The sequence below is a fragment of the Pelobates fuscus genome, chromosome 2 (genome assembly GCF_036172605.1).
Source record: "Pelobates fuscus isolate aPelFus1 chromosome 2, aPelFus1.pri, whole genome shotgun sequence".
NCBI classification, from domain to species: domain Eukaryota; kingdom Metazoa; phylum Chordata; class Amphibia; order Anura; family Pelobatidae; genus Pelobates; species Pelobates fuscus.
Window position 1 is genome coordinate 65,047,594 of NC_086318.1, and position 14,537 is coordinate 65,062,130.

At 37.9% G+C, this 14,537-nt stretch overlaps 5 non-coding genes across 5 annotated transcripts; all 5 read left to right on the forward strand.

Annotated features, from left to right (window-relative positions):
• The first annotated feature begins 6,527 nt into the window (after positions 1–6,527).
• On the forward strand, positions 6,528–6,600 carry TRNAK-CUU (transfer RNA lysine (anticodon CUU)). The gene has a single exon. It is a non-coding gene; the product is annotated as a tRNA-Lys (tRNA).
• A 1,134-nt stretch (positions 6,601–7,734) lies between these two features.
• TRNAK-CUU (transfer RNA lysine (anticodon CUU)) lies at positions 7,735–7,807 on the forward strand. The gene has a single exon. It is a non-coding gene; the product is annotated as a tRNA-Lys (tRNA).
• A 1,134-nt stretch (positions 7,808–8,941) lies between these two features.
• Positions 8,942–9,014, forward strand: TRNAK-CUU (transfer RNA lysine (anticodon CUU)). The gene has a single exon. It is a non-coding gene; the product is annotated as a tRNA-Lys (tRNA).
• A 1,134-nt stretch (positions 9,015–10,148) lies between these two features.
• TRNAK-CUU (transfer RNA lysine (anticodon CUU)) lies at positions 10,149–10,221 on the forward strand. Its single transcript has one exon. It is a non-coding gene; the product is annotated as a tRNA-Lys (tRNA).
• Positions 10,222–12,113: 1,892 nt separating this feature from the next.
• TRNAK-CUU (transfer RNA lysine (anticodon CUU)) lies at positions 12,114–12,186 on the forward strand. Its single transcript has one exon. It is a non-coding gene; the product is annotated as a tRNA-Lys (tRNA).
• Positions 12,187–14,537: the final 2,351 nt, after the last annotated feature.

Below are 14,537 nucleotides of genomic sequence, written 5' to 3' on the forward strand. Positions count from 1 at the left end.
GGAGATTTTCAAATCTTATCACCTGGACAGAAACTAAGGGATTAAAATCAAAACTAGATCTCACTGTGGAACAAGAGCTACTATGGCCCATTATATCCTTCACTGTTTCTGATTGTTTTACGAGTCTAGGAATGCCAACCTGGAGACGTTTCATTACAGGGTGGATTGCTTGAATCTTATAGGGTAAAGTGATATGATTTTTCTCTTGTTTAAGAAGGTAAATTTTATATCATACATTAAGATAGAGAGCTTTGCGAGTTCCCTCTTTCCCTCTGTCCACCCTTTGCTTCCGCAAAGCTCTCTCGGAATGCAGACTTGAAGACTTTTCATTACAGGGTGAGTTCTATAGGGTAAAGTGATCTGATTTTTCTCTTGTTTAAGAAGGTAAATTTATATATTATATTAAATAGTTAAACCAAGATAGAGAGCTTTGCAAGCTCTCTCCATCCACCCTTTGCATCCGAAGTCAGAGCATAATGCATGTAGGAATCAGCCCGGCGAGCTCAGTCGGTAGAGCATGAGACTCTTAATCTCAGGGTCGTGGGTTCGAGCCCCACGTTGGGCGAGATATGTAATTTTATGTCTCCTTTATTGAAAAAAATAAAAAAAGAAGGAAGGTGCTTACGTTTGGACTAGGGAATCATAAAAGTCACCATATATTAGAGCAGATTGTATATTTGAAAAACATAGAAGGTGAAGAAACAGGAGTGTAGTTCTTTGGAAAAGTGTGTCAAGCAATTTAATTGTTGTAAGACGATTGAGGAATTCTTACAAAACATTTTAGTAGAGGGAGATTTTCAAATCTAACCATAAACCAGTGGACACAACCTAGCAGGGGAACATGTTAACAAAATGCTACCTTAGAATATAAGGAATTAAGTCATATTATTTCCATAAGAGCAATGAAGCCATTGTTTAAGAAGGCAACTTTATATGGTTCAGTGGAGCTAAATCTCACCTTCCAACATAAGCAACTAGGGTCTATGATCTCTTTCACCATCAGGCCAGGAGAAATGAAACAATCCAAAAGGGGTAGGTTTTCAATGCTAATCACATGTTACTGGACACAGTCTAACTGAATACAATCTAAATTAAACCCCACTGTCAGACAAGAGCTACTATGGCCCATCATTTCCTTCACCATTTCTAATTGTTTTACGACTCTAGAAATGCAGACTTGGAGACTTCTCGTTATGATCCACAAAGGGGAGATTTTCAAATCTTATCACCTGGACAGAAACTAAGGGATTAAAATCAAAACTAGATCTCACTGTGGAACAAGAGCTACTATGGCCCATTATATCCTTCACTGTTTCTGATTGTATTACGAGTCTAGGAATGCCAACCTGGAGACGTTTCATTACAGGGTGGATTGCTTGAATCTTATAGGGTAAAGTGATATGATTTTTCTCTTGTTTAAGAAGGTAAATTTTATATCATACATTAAGATAGAGAGCTTTGCGAGTTCCCTCTTTCCCTCTGTCCACCCTTTGCTTCCGCAAAGCTCTCTCGGAATGCAGACTTGAAGACTTTTCATTACAGGGTGAGTTCTATAGGGTAAAGTGATCTGATTTTTCTCTTGTTTAAGAAGGTAAATTTATATATTATATTAAATAGTTAAACCAAGATAGAGAGCTTTGCAAGCTCTCTCCATCCACCCTTTGCATCCGAAGTCAGAGCATAATGCATGTAGGAATCAGCCCGGCTAGCTCAGTCGGTAGAGCATGAGACTCTTAATCTCAGGGTCGTGGGTTCGAGCCCCACGTTGAGCGAGATATGTAGTTTTATGTCTCCTTTATTGAAAAAAATAAAAAAAGAAGGAAGGTGCTTACGTTTGGCCTAGGGAATCATAAAAGTCACCATATATTAGAGCAGATTGTATATTTGAAAAACATAGAAGGTGAAGAAACAGGAGTGTAGTTCTTTGGAAAAGTGTGTCAAGCAATTTAATTGTTGTAAGACGATTGAGGAATTCTTACAAAACATTTTAGTAGAGGGAGATTTTCAAATCTAACCATAAACCAGTGGACACAACCTAGCAGGGGAACATGTTAACAAAATGCTACCTTAGAATATAAGGAATTAAGTCATATTATTTCCATAAGAGCAATGAAGCCATTGTTTAAGAATGCAACTTTATATGTTTCAGTGGAGCTAAATCTCACCTTCCAACATAAGCAACTAGGGTCTATGATCTCTTTCACCATCAGGCCAGGAGAAATGAAACAATCCAAAAGGGGTAGGTTTTCAATGCTAATCACATGTTACTGGACACAGTCTAACTGAATACAATCTAAATTAAACCCCACTGTCAGACAAGAGCTACTATGGCCCATCATTTCCTTCACCATTTCTAATTGTTTTACGACTCTAGAAATGCAGACTTGGAGACTTCTCGTTATGATCCACAAAGGGGAGATTTTCAAATCTTATCACCTGGACAGAAACTAAGGGATTAAAATCAAAACTAGATCTCACTGTGGAACAAGAGCTACTATGGCCCATTATATCCTTCACTGTTTCTGATTGTATTACGAGTCTAGGAATGCCAACCTGGAGACGTTTCATTACAGGGTGGATTGCTTGAATCTTATAGGGTAAAGTGATATGATTTTTCTCTTGTTTAAGAAGGTAAATTTTATATCATACATTAAGATAGAGAGCTTTGCGAGTTCCCTCTTTCCCTCTGTCCACCCTTTGCTTCCGCAAAGCTCTCTCGAAATGCAGACTTGAAGACTTTTCATTACAGGGTGAGTTCTATAGGGTAAAGTGATCTGATTTTTCTCTTGTTTAAGAAGGTAAATTTATATATTATATTAAATAGTTAAACCAAGATAGAGAGCTTTGCAAGCTCTCTCCATCCACCCTTTGCATCCGAAGTCAGAGCATAATGCATGTAGGAATCAGCCCGGCTAGCTCAGTCGGTAGAGCATGAAACTCTTAATCTCAGGGTCGTGGGTTCGAGCCCCACGTTGAGCGAGATATGTAGTTTTATGTCTCCTTTATTGAAAAAAATAAAAAAAGAAGGAAGGTGCTTACGTTTGGCCTAGGGAATCATAAAAGTCACCATATATTAGAGCAGATTGTATATTTGAAAAACATAGAAGGTGAAGAAACAGGAGTGTAGTTCTTTGGAAAAGTGTGTCAAGCAATTTAATTGTTGTAAGACGATTGAGGAATTCTTACAAAACATTTTAGTAGAGGGAGATTTTCAAATCTAACCATAAACCAGTGGACACAACCTAGCAGGGGAACATGTTAACAAAATGCTACCTTAGAATATAAGGAATTAAGTCATATTATTTCCATAAGAGCAATGAAGCCATTGTTTAAGAAGGCAACTTTATATGGTTCAGTGGAGCTAAATCTCACCTTCCAACATAAGCAACTAGGGTCTATGATCTCTTTCACCATCAGGCCAGGAGAAATGAAACAATCCAAAAGGGGTAGGTTTTCAATGCTAATCACATGTTACTGGACACAGTCTAACTGAATACAATCTAAATTAAACCCCACTGTCAGACAAGAGCTACTATGGCCCATCATTTCCTTCACCATTTCTAATTGTTTTACGACTCTAGAAATGCAGACTTGGAGACTTCTCGTTATGATCCACAAAGGGGAGATTTTCAAATCTTATCACCTGGACAGAAACTAAGGGATTAAAATCAAAACTAGATCTCACTGTGGAACAAGAGCTACTATGGCCCATTATATCCTTCACTGTTTCTGATTGTATTACGAGTCTAGGAATGCCAACCTGGAGACGTTTCATTACAGGGTGGATTGATTGAATCTTATAGGGTAAAGTGATATGATTTTTCTCTTGTTTAAGAAGGTAAATTTTATATCATACATTAAGATAGAGAGCTTTGCGAGTTCCCTCTTTCCCTCTGTCCACCCTTTGCTTCCGCAAAGCTCTCTCGGAATGCAGACTTGAAGACTTTTCATTACAGGGTGAGTTCTATAGGGTAAAGTGATCTGATTTTTCTCTTGTTTAAGAAGGTAAATTTATATATTATATTAAATAGTTAAACCAAGATAGAGAGCTTTGCAAGCTCTCTCCATCCACCCTTTGCATCCGAAGTCAGAGCATAATGCATGTAGGAATCAGCCCGGCGAGCTCAGTCGGTAGAGCATGAGACTCTTAATCTCAGGGTCGTGGGTTCGAGCCCCACGTTGGGCGAGATATGTAATTTTATGTCTCCTTTATTGAAAAAAATAAAAAAAGAAGGAAGGTGCTTACGTTTGGCCTAGGGAATCATAAAAGTCACCATATATTAGAGCAGATTGTATATTTGAAAAACATAGAAGGTGAAGAAACAGGAGTGTAGTTCTTTGGAAAAGTGTGTCAAGCAATTTAATTGTTGTAAGACGATTGAGGAATTCTTACAAAACATTTTAGTAGAGGGAGATTTTCAAATCTAACCATAAACCAGTGGACACAACCTAGCAGGGGAACATGTTAACAAAATGCTACCTTAGAATATAAGGAATTAAGTCATATTATTTCCATAAGAGCAATGAAGCCATTGTTTAAGAAGGCAACTTTATATGGTTCAGTGGAGCTAAATCTCACCTTCCAACATAAGCAACTAGGGTCTATGATCTCTTTCACCATCAGGCCAGGAGAAATGAAACAATCCAAAAGGGGTAGGTTTTCAATGCTAATCACATGTTACTGGACACAGTCTAACTGAATACAATCTAAATTAAACCCCACTGTCAGACAAGAGCTACTATGGCCCATCATTTCCTTCACCATTTCTAATTGTTTTACGACTCTAGAAATGCAGACTTGGAGACTTCTCGTTATGATCCACAAAGGGGAGATTTTCAAATCTTATCACCTGGACAGAAACTAAGGGATTAAAATCAAAACTAGATCTCACTGTGGAACAAGAGCTACTATGGCCCATTATATCCTTCACTGTTTCTGATTGTATTACGAGTCTAGGAATGCCAACCTGGAGACGTTTCATTACAGGGTGGATTGCTTGAATCTTATAGGGTAAAGTGATATGATTTTTCTCTTGTTTAAGAAGGTAAATTTTATATCATACATTAAGATAGAGAGCTTTGCGAGTTCCCTCTTTCCCTCTGTCCACCCTTTGCTTCCGCAAAGCTCTCTCGGAATGCAGACTTGAAGACTTTTCATTACAGGGTGAGTTCTATAGGGTAAAGTGATCTGATTTTTCTCTTGTTTAAGAAGGTAAATTTATATATTATATTAAATAGTTAAACCAAGATAGAGAGCTTTGCAAGCTCTCTCCATCCACCCTTTGCATCCGAAGTCAGAGCATAATGCATGTAGGAATCAGCCCGGCTAGCTCAGTCGGTAGAGCATGAGACTCTTAATCTCAGGGTCGTGGGTTCGAGCCCCACGTTGAGCGAGATATGTAGTTTTATGTCTCCTTTATTGAAAAAAATAAAAAAAGAAGGAAGGTGCTTACGTTTGGCCTAGGGAATCATAAAAGTCACCATATATTAGAGCAGATTGTATATTTGAAAAACATAGAAGGTGAAGAAACAGGAGTGTAGTTCTTTGGAAAAGTGTGTCAAGCAATTTAATTGTTGTAAGACGATTGAGGAATTCTTACAAAACATTTTAGTAGAGGGAGATTTTCAAATCTAACCATAAACCAGTGGACACAACATAGCAGGGGAACATGTTAACAAAATGCTACCTTAGAATATAAGGAATTAAGTCATATTATTTCCATAAGAGCAATGAAGCCATTGTTTAAGAAGGCAACTTTATATGGTTCAGTGGAGCTAAATCTCACCTTCCAACATAAGCAACTAGGGTCTATGATCTCTTTCACCATCAGGCCAGGAGAAATGAAACAATCCAAAAGGGGTAGGTTTTCAATGCTAATCACATGTTACTGGACACAGTCTAACTGAATACAATCTAAATTAAACCCCACTGTCAGACAAGAGCTACTATGGCCCATCATTTCCTTCACCATTTCTAATTGTTTTACGACTCTAGAAATGCAGACTTGGAGACTTCTCGTTATGATCCAAAAAGGGGAGATTTTCAAATCTTATCACCTGGACAGAAACTAAGGGATTAAAATCAAAACTAGATCTCACTGTGGAACAAGAGCTACTATGCCCCATTATATCCTTCACTGTTTCTGATTGTTTTACGAGTCTAGGAATGCCAACCTGGAGACGTTTCATTACAGGGTGGATTGCTTGAATATTATAGGGTAAAGTGATATGATTTTTCTCTTGTTTAAGAAGGTAAATTTTATATCATACATTAAGATAGAGAGCTTTGCGAGTTCCCTCTTTCCCTCTGTCCACCCTTTGCTTCCGCAAAGCTCTCTCGGAATGCAGACTTGAAGACTTTTCATTACAGGGTGAGTTCTATAGGGTAAAGTGATCTGATTTTTCTCTTGTTTAAGAAGGTAAATTTATATATTATATTAAATAGTTAAACCAAGATAGAGAGCTTTGCAAGCTCTCTCCATCCACCCTTTGCATCCGAAGTCAGAGCATAATGCATGTAGGAATCAGCCCGGCTAGCTCAGTCGGTAGAGCATGAGACTCTTAATCTCAGGGTCGTGGGTTCGAGCCCCACGTTGGGCGAGATATGTAGTTTTATGTCTCCTTTATTGAAAAAAATAAAAAAAGAAGGAAGGTGCTTACGTTTGGCCTAGGGAATCATAAAAGTCACCATATATTAGAGCAGATTGTATATTTGAAAAACATAGAAGGTGAAGAAACAGGAGTGTAGTTCTTTGGAAAAGTGTGTCAAGCAATTTAATTGTTGTAAGACGATTGAGGAATTCTTACAAAACATTTTAGTAGAGGGAGATTTTCAAATCTAACCATAAACCAGTGGACACAACCTAGCAGGGGAACATGTTAACAAAATGCTACCTTAGAATATAAGGAATTAAGTCATATTATTTCCATAAGAGCAATGAAGCCATTGTTTAAGAATGCAACTTTATATGGTTCAGTGGAGCTAAATCTCACCTTCCAACATAAGCAACTAGGGTCTATGATCTCTTTCACCATCAGGCCAGGAGAAATGAAACAATCCAAAAGGGGTAGGTTTTCAATGCTAATCACATGTTACTGGACACAGTCTAACTGAATACAATCTAAATTAAACCCCACTGTCAGACAAGAGCTACTATGGCCCATCATTTCCTTCACCATTTCTAATTGTTTTACGACTCTAGAAATGCAGACTTGGAGACTTCTCGTTATGATCCAAAAAGGGGAGATTTTCAAATCTTATCACCTGGACAGAAACTAAGGGATTAAAATCAAAACTAGATCTCACTGTGGAACAAGAGCTACTATGGCCCATTATATCCTTCACTGTTTCTGATTGTTTTACGAGTCTAGGAATGCCAACCTGGAGACGTTTCATTACAGGGTGGATTGCTTGAATCTTATAGGGTAAAGTGATATGATTTTTCTCTTGTTTAAGAAGGTAAATTTTATATCATACATTAAGATAGAGAGCTTTGCGAGTTCCCTCTTTCCCTCTGTCCACCCTTTGCTTCCGCAAAGCTCTCTCGGAATGCAGACTTGAAGACTTTTCATTACAGGGTGAGTTCTATAGGGTAAAGTGATCTGATTTTTCTCTTGTTTAAGAAGGTAAATTTATATATTATATTAAATAGTTAAACCAAGATAGAGAGCTTTGCAAGCTCTCTCCATCCACCCTTTGCATCCGAAGTCAGAGCATAATGCATGTAGGAATCAGCCCGGCTAGCTCAGTCGGTAGAGCATGAGACTCTTAATCTCAGGGTCGTGGGTTCGAGCCCCACGTTGGGCGAGATATGTAATTTTATGTCTCCTTTATTGAAAAAAATAAAAAAAGAAGGAAGGTGCTTACGTTTGGCCTAGGGAATCATAAAAGTCACCATATATTAGAGCAGATTGTATATTTGAAAAACATAGAAGGTGAAGAAACAGGAGTGTAGTTCTTTGGAAAAGTGTGTCAAGCAATTTAATTGTTGTAAGACGATTGAGGAATTCTTACAAAACATTTTAGTAGAGGGAGATTTTCAAATCTAACCATAAACCAGTGGACACAACCTAGCAGGGGAACATGTTAACAAAATGCTACCTTAGAATATAAGGAATTAAGTCATATTATTTCCATAAGAGCAATGAAGCCATTGTTTAAGAAGGCAACTTTATATGGTTCAGTGGAGCTAAATCTCACCTTCCAACATAAGCAACTAGGGTCTATGATCTCTTTCACCATCAGGCCAGGAGAAATGAAACAATCCAAAAGGGGTAGGTTTTCAATGCTAATCACATGTTACTGGACACAGTCTAACTGAATACAATCTAAATTAAACCCCACTGTCAGACAAGAGCTACTATGGCCCATCATTTCCTTCACCATTTCTAATTGTTTTACGACTCTAGAAATGCAGACTTGGAGACTTCTCGTTATGATCTAAAAAGGGGAGATTTTCAAATCTTATCACCTGGACAGAAACTAAGGGATTAAAATCAAAACTAGATCTCACTGTGGAACAAGAGCTACTATGGCCCATTATATCCTTCACTGTTTCTGATTGTTTTACGAGTCTAGGAATGCCAACCTGGAGACGTTTCATTACAGGGTGGATTGCTTGAATCTTATAGGGTAAAGTGATATGATTTTTCTCTTGTTTAAGAAGGTAAATTTTATATCATACATTAAGATAGAGAGCTTTGCGAGTTCCCTCTTTCCCTCTGTCCACCCTTTGCTTCCGCAAAGCTCTCTCGGAATGCAGACTTGAAGACTTTTCATTACAGGGTGAGTTCTATAGGGTAAAGTGATCTGATTTTTCTCTTGTTTAAGAAGGTAAATTTATATATTATATTAAATAGTTAAACCAAGATAGAGAGCTTTGCAAGCTCTCTCCATCCACCCTTTGCATCCGAAGTCAGAGCATAATGCTTGTAGGAATCAGCCCAGCTAGCTCAGTCGGTAGAGCATGAGACTCTTAATCTCAGGGTCGTGGGTTCGAGCCCCACGTTGGGCGAGATATGTAATTTTATGTCTCCTTTATTGAAAAAAATAAAAAAAGAAGGAAGGTGCTTACGTTTGGCCTAGGGAATCATAAAAGTCACCATATATTAGAGCAGATTGTATATTTGAAAAACATAGAAGGTGAAGAAACAGGAATGTAGTTCTTTGGAAAAGTGTGTCAAGCAATTTAATTGTTGTAAGACGATTGAGGAATTCTTACAAAACATTTTAGTAGAGGGAGATTTTCAAATCTAACCATAAACCAGTGGACACAACCTAGCAGGGGAACATGTTAACAAAATGCTACCTTAGAATATAAGGAATTAAGTCATATTATTTCCATAAGAGCAATGAAGCCATTGTTTAAGAATGCAACTTTATATGTTTCAGTGGAGCTAAATCTCACCTTCCAACATAAGCAACTAGGGTCTATGATCTCTTTCACCATCAGGCCAGGAGAAATGAAACAATCCAAAAGGGGTAGGTTTTCAATGCTAATCACATGTTACTGGACACAGTCTAACTGAATACAATCTAAATTAAACCCCACTGTCAGACAAGAGCTACTATGGCCCATCATTTCCTTCACCATTTCTAATTGTTTTACGACTCTAGAAATGCAGACTTGGAGACTTCTCGTTATGATCCACAAAGGGGAGATTTTCAAATCTTATCACCTGGACAGAAACTAAGGGATTAAAATCAAAACTAGATCTCACTGTGGAACAAGAGCTACTATGGCCCATTATATCCTTCACTGTTTCTGATTGTATTACGAGTCTAGGAATGCCAACCTGGAGACGTTTCATTACAGGGTGGATTGCTTGAATCTTATAGGGTAAAGTGATATGATTTTTCTCTTGTTTAAGAAGGTAAATTTTATATCATACATTAAGATAGAGAGCTTTGCGAGTTCCCTCTTTCCCTCTGTCCACCCTTTGCTTCCGCAAAGCTCTCTCGAAATGCAGACTTGAAGACTTTTCATTACAGGGTGAGTTCTATAGGGTAAAGTGATCTGATTTTTCTCTTGTTTAAGAAGGTAAATTTATATATTATATTAAATAGTTAAACCAAGATAGAGAGCTTTGCAAGCTCTCTCCATCCACCCTTTGCATCCGAAGTCAGAGCATAATGCATGTAGGAATCAGCCCGGCTAGCTCAGTCGGTAGAGCATGAGACTCTTAATCTCAGGGTCGTGGGTTCGAGCCCCACGTTGGGCGAGATATGTAATTTTATGTCTCCTTTATTGAAAAAAATAAAAAAAGAAGGAAGGTGCTTACGTTTGGCCTAGGGAATCATAAAAGTCACCATATATTAGAGCAGATTGTATATTTGAAAAACATAGAAGGTGAAGAAACAGGAGTGTAGTTCTTTGGAAAAGTGTGTCAAGCAATTTAATTGTTGTAAGACGATTGAGGAATTCTTACAAAACATTTTAGTAGAGGGAGATTTTCAAATCTAACCATAAACCAGTGGACACAACCTAGCAGGGGAACATGTTAACAAAATGCTACCTTAGAATATAAGGAATTAAGTCATATTATTTCCATAAGAGCAATGAAGCCATTGTTTAAGAAGGCAATTTTATATGGTTCAGTGGAGCTAAATCTCACCTTCCAACATAAGCAACTAGGGTCTATGATCTCTTTCACCATCAGGCCAGGAGAAATGAAACAATCCAAAAGGGGTAGGTTTTCAATGCTAATCACATGTTACTGGACACAGTCTAACTGAATACAATCTAAATTAAACCCCACTGTCAGACAAGAGCTACTATGGCCCATCATTTCCTTCACCATTTCTAATTGTTTTACGACTCTAGAAATGCAGACTTGGAGACTTCTCGTTATGATCCAAAAAGGGGAGATTTTCAAATCTTATCACCTGGACAGAAACTAAGGGATTAAAATCAAAACTAGATCTCACTGTGGAACAAGAGCTACTATGGCCCATTATATCCTTCACTGTTTCTGATTGTTTTACGAGTCTAGGAATGCCAACCTGGAGACGTTTCATTACAGGGTGGATTGCTTGAATCTTATAGGGTAAAGTGATATGATTTTTCTCTTGTTTAAGAAGGTAAATTTTATAACATACATTAAGATAGAGAGCTTTGCGAGTTCCCTCTTTCCCTCTGTCCACCCTTTGCTTCCGCAAAGCTCTCTCGGAATGCAGACTTGAAGACTTTTCATTACAGGGTGAATTATACTCTTAATCTCAGGGTCGTGGGTTCGAGCCCCAAGTTGGGCGAGATGTGTTAACAAATTGCTACCTTAGAATATAAGGAATTAAGTCATATTATTTCCATAAGAGCAATGAAGCCATTGTTTAAGAAGGCAACTTTATATGGTTCAGTGGAGCTAAATCTCACCTTCCAACATAAGCAACTAGGGTCTATGATTTCTTTCACCATCAGGCCAGGAGAAATTAAACAATCCAAAAGGGGTAGGTTTTCAATGCTAATCACATGTTACTGGACACAGTCTAACTGAATACAATCTAAATTAAACCCCACTGTCAGACAAGAGCTACTATGGCCCATCATTTCCTTCACCATTTCTAATTGTTTTACGACTCTAGAAATGCAGACTTGGAGACTTCTCGTTATGATCCAAAAAGGGGAGATTTTCAAATCTTATCACCTGGACAGAAACTAAGGGATTAAAATCAAAACTAGATCTCACTGTGGAACAAGAGCTACTATGGCCCATTATATCCTTCACTGTTTCTGATTGTTTTACGAGTCTAGGAATGCCAACCTGGAGACGTTTCATTACAGGGTGGATTGCTTGAATCTTATAGGGTAAAGTGATATGATTTTTCTCTTGTTTAAGAAGGTAAATTTTATATCATACATTAAGATAGAGAGCTTTGCGAGTTCCCTCTTTCCCTCTGTCCACCCTTTGCTTCCGCAAAGCTCTCTCGGAATGCAGACTTGAAGACTTTTCATTACAGGGTGAGTTCTATAGGGTAAAGTGATCTGATTTTTCTCTTGTTTAAGAAGGTAAATTTATATATTATATTAAATAGTTAAACCAAGATAGAGAGCTTTGCAAGCTCTCTCCATCCACCCTTTGCATCCGAAGTCAGAGCATAATACATGTAGGAATCAGCCCGGCTAGCTCAGTCGGTAGAGCATGAGACTCTTAATCTCAGGGTCGTGGGTTCGAGCCCCACGTTGGGCGAGATATGTAATTTTATGTCTCCTTTATTGAAAAAAATAAAAAAAGAAGGAAGGTTCTTACGTTTGGCCTAGGGAATCATAAAAGTCACCATATATAAGAGCAGATTGTATATTTGAAAAACATAGAAGGTGAAGAAACAGGAGTGTAGTTCTTTGGAAAAGTGTGTCAAGCAATTTAATTGTTGTAAGACGATTGAGGAATTCTTACAAAACATTTTAGTAGAGGGAGATTTTCAAATCTAACCATAAATCAGTGGACACAACCTAGCAGGGGAACATGTTAACAAAATGCTACCTTAGAATATAAGGAATTAAGTCATATTATTTCCATAAGAGCAATGAAGCCATTGTTTAAGAATGCAACTTTATATGTTTCAGTGGAGCTAAATCTCACCTTCCAACATAAGCAACTAGGGTCTATGATCTCTTTCACCATCAGGCCAGGAGAAATTAAACAATCCAAAAGGGGTAGGTTTTCAATGCTAATCACATGTTACTGGACACAGTCTAACTGAATACAATCTAAATTAAACCCCACTGTCAGACAAGAGCTACTATGGCCCATCATTTCCTTCACCATTTCTAATTGTTTTACGACTCTAGAAATGCAGACTTGGAGACTTCTCGTTATGATCCAAAAAGGGGAGTTTTTCAAATCTTATCACCTGGACAGAAACTAAGGGATTAAAATCAAAACTAGATCTCACTGTGGAACAAGAGCTACTATGGCCCATTATATCCTTCACTGTTTCTGATTGTTTTACGAGTCTAGGAATGCCAACCTGAGACGTTTCATTACAGGTTGGATTGCTTGAATCTTATAGGGTAAAGTGATATGATTTTTCTCTTGTTTAAGAAGGTAAATTTTATATCATACATTAAGATAGAGAGCTTTGCGAGTTCCCTCTTTCCCTCTGTCCACCCTTTGCTTCCGCAAAGCTCTCTCGGAATGCAGACTTGAAGACTTTTCATTACAGGGTGAATTATACTCTTAATCTCAGGGTCGTGGGTTCGAGCCCCACGTTGGGCGAGATGTGTTAACAAATTGCTACCTTAGAATATAAGGAATTAAGTCATATTATTTCCATAAGAGCAATGAAGCCATTGTTTAAGAAGGCAACTTTATATGGTTCAGTGGAGCTAAATCTCACCTTCCAACATAAGCAACTAGGGTCTATGATCTCTTTCACCATCAGGCCAGGAGAAATGAAACAATCCAAAAGGGGTAGGTTTTCAATGCTAATCACATGTTACTGGACACAGTCTAACTGAATACAATCTAAATTAAACCCCACTGTCAGACAAGAGCTACTATGGCCCATCATTTCCTTCACCATTTCTAATTGTTTTACGACTCTAGAAATGCAGACTTGGAGACTTCTCGTTATGATCCAAAAAGGGGAGATTTTCAAATCTTATCACCTGGACAGAAACTAAGGGATTAAAATCAAAACTAGATCTCACTGTGGAACAAGAGCTACTATGGCCCATTATATCCTTCACTGTTTCTGATTGTTTTACGAGTCTAGGAATGCCAACCTGGAGACGTTTCATTACAGGGTGGATTGCTTGAATCTTATAGGGTAAAGTGATATGATTTTTCTCTTGTTTAAGAAGGTAAATTTTATATCATACATTAAGATAGAGAGCTTTGCGAGTTCCCTCTTTCCCTCTGTCCACCCTTTGCTTCCGCAAAGCTCTCTCGGAATGCAGACTTGAAGACTTTTCATTACAGGGTGAGTTCTATAGGGTAAAGTGATCTGATTTTTCTCTTGTTTAAGAAGGTAAATTTATATATTATATTAAATAGTTAAACCAAGATAGAGAGCTTTGCAAGCTCTCTCCATCCACCCTTTGCATCCGAAGTCAGAGCATAATGCATGTAGGAATCAGCCCGGCGAGCTCAGTCGGTAGAGCATGAGACTCTTAATCTCAGGGTCGTGGGTTCGAGCCCCACGTTGGGCGAGATATGTAATTTTATGTCTCCTTTATTGAAAAAAATAAAAAAAGAAGGAAGGTGCTTACGTTTGGACTAGGGAATCATAAAAGTCACCATATATTAGAGCAGATTGTATATTTGAAAAACATAGAAGGTGAAGAAACAGGAGTGTAGTTCTTTGGAAAAGTGTGTCAAGCAATTTAATTGTTGTAAGACGATTGAGGAATTCTTACAAAACATTTTAGTAGAGGGAGATTTTCAAATCTAACCATAAACCAGTGGACACAACCTAGCAGGGGAACATGTTAACAAAATGCTACCTTAGAATATAAGGAATTAAGTCATATTATTTCCATAAGAGCAATGAAGCCATTGTTTAAGAAGGCAACTTTATATGGTTCAGTGGAGCTAAA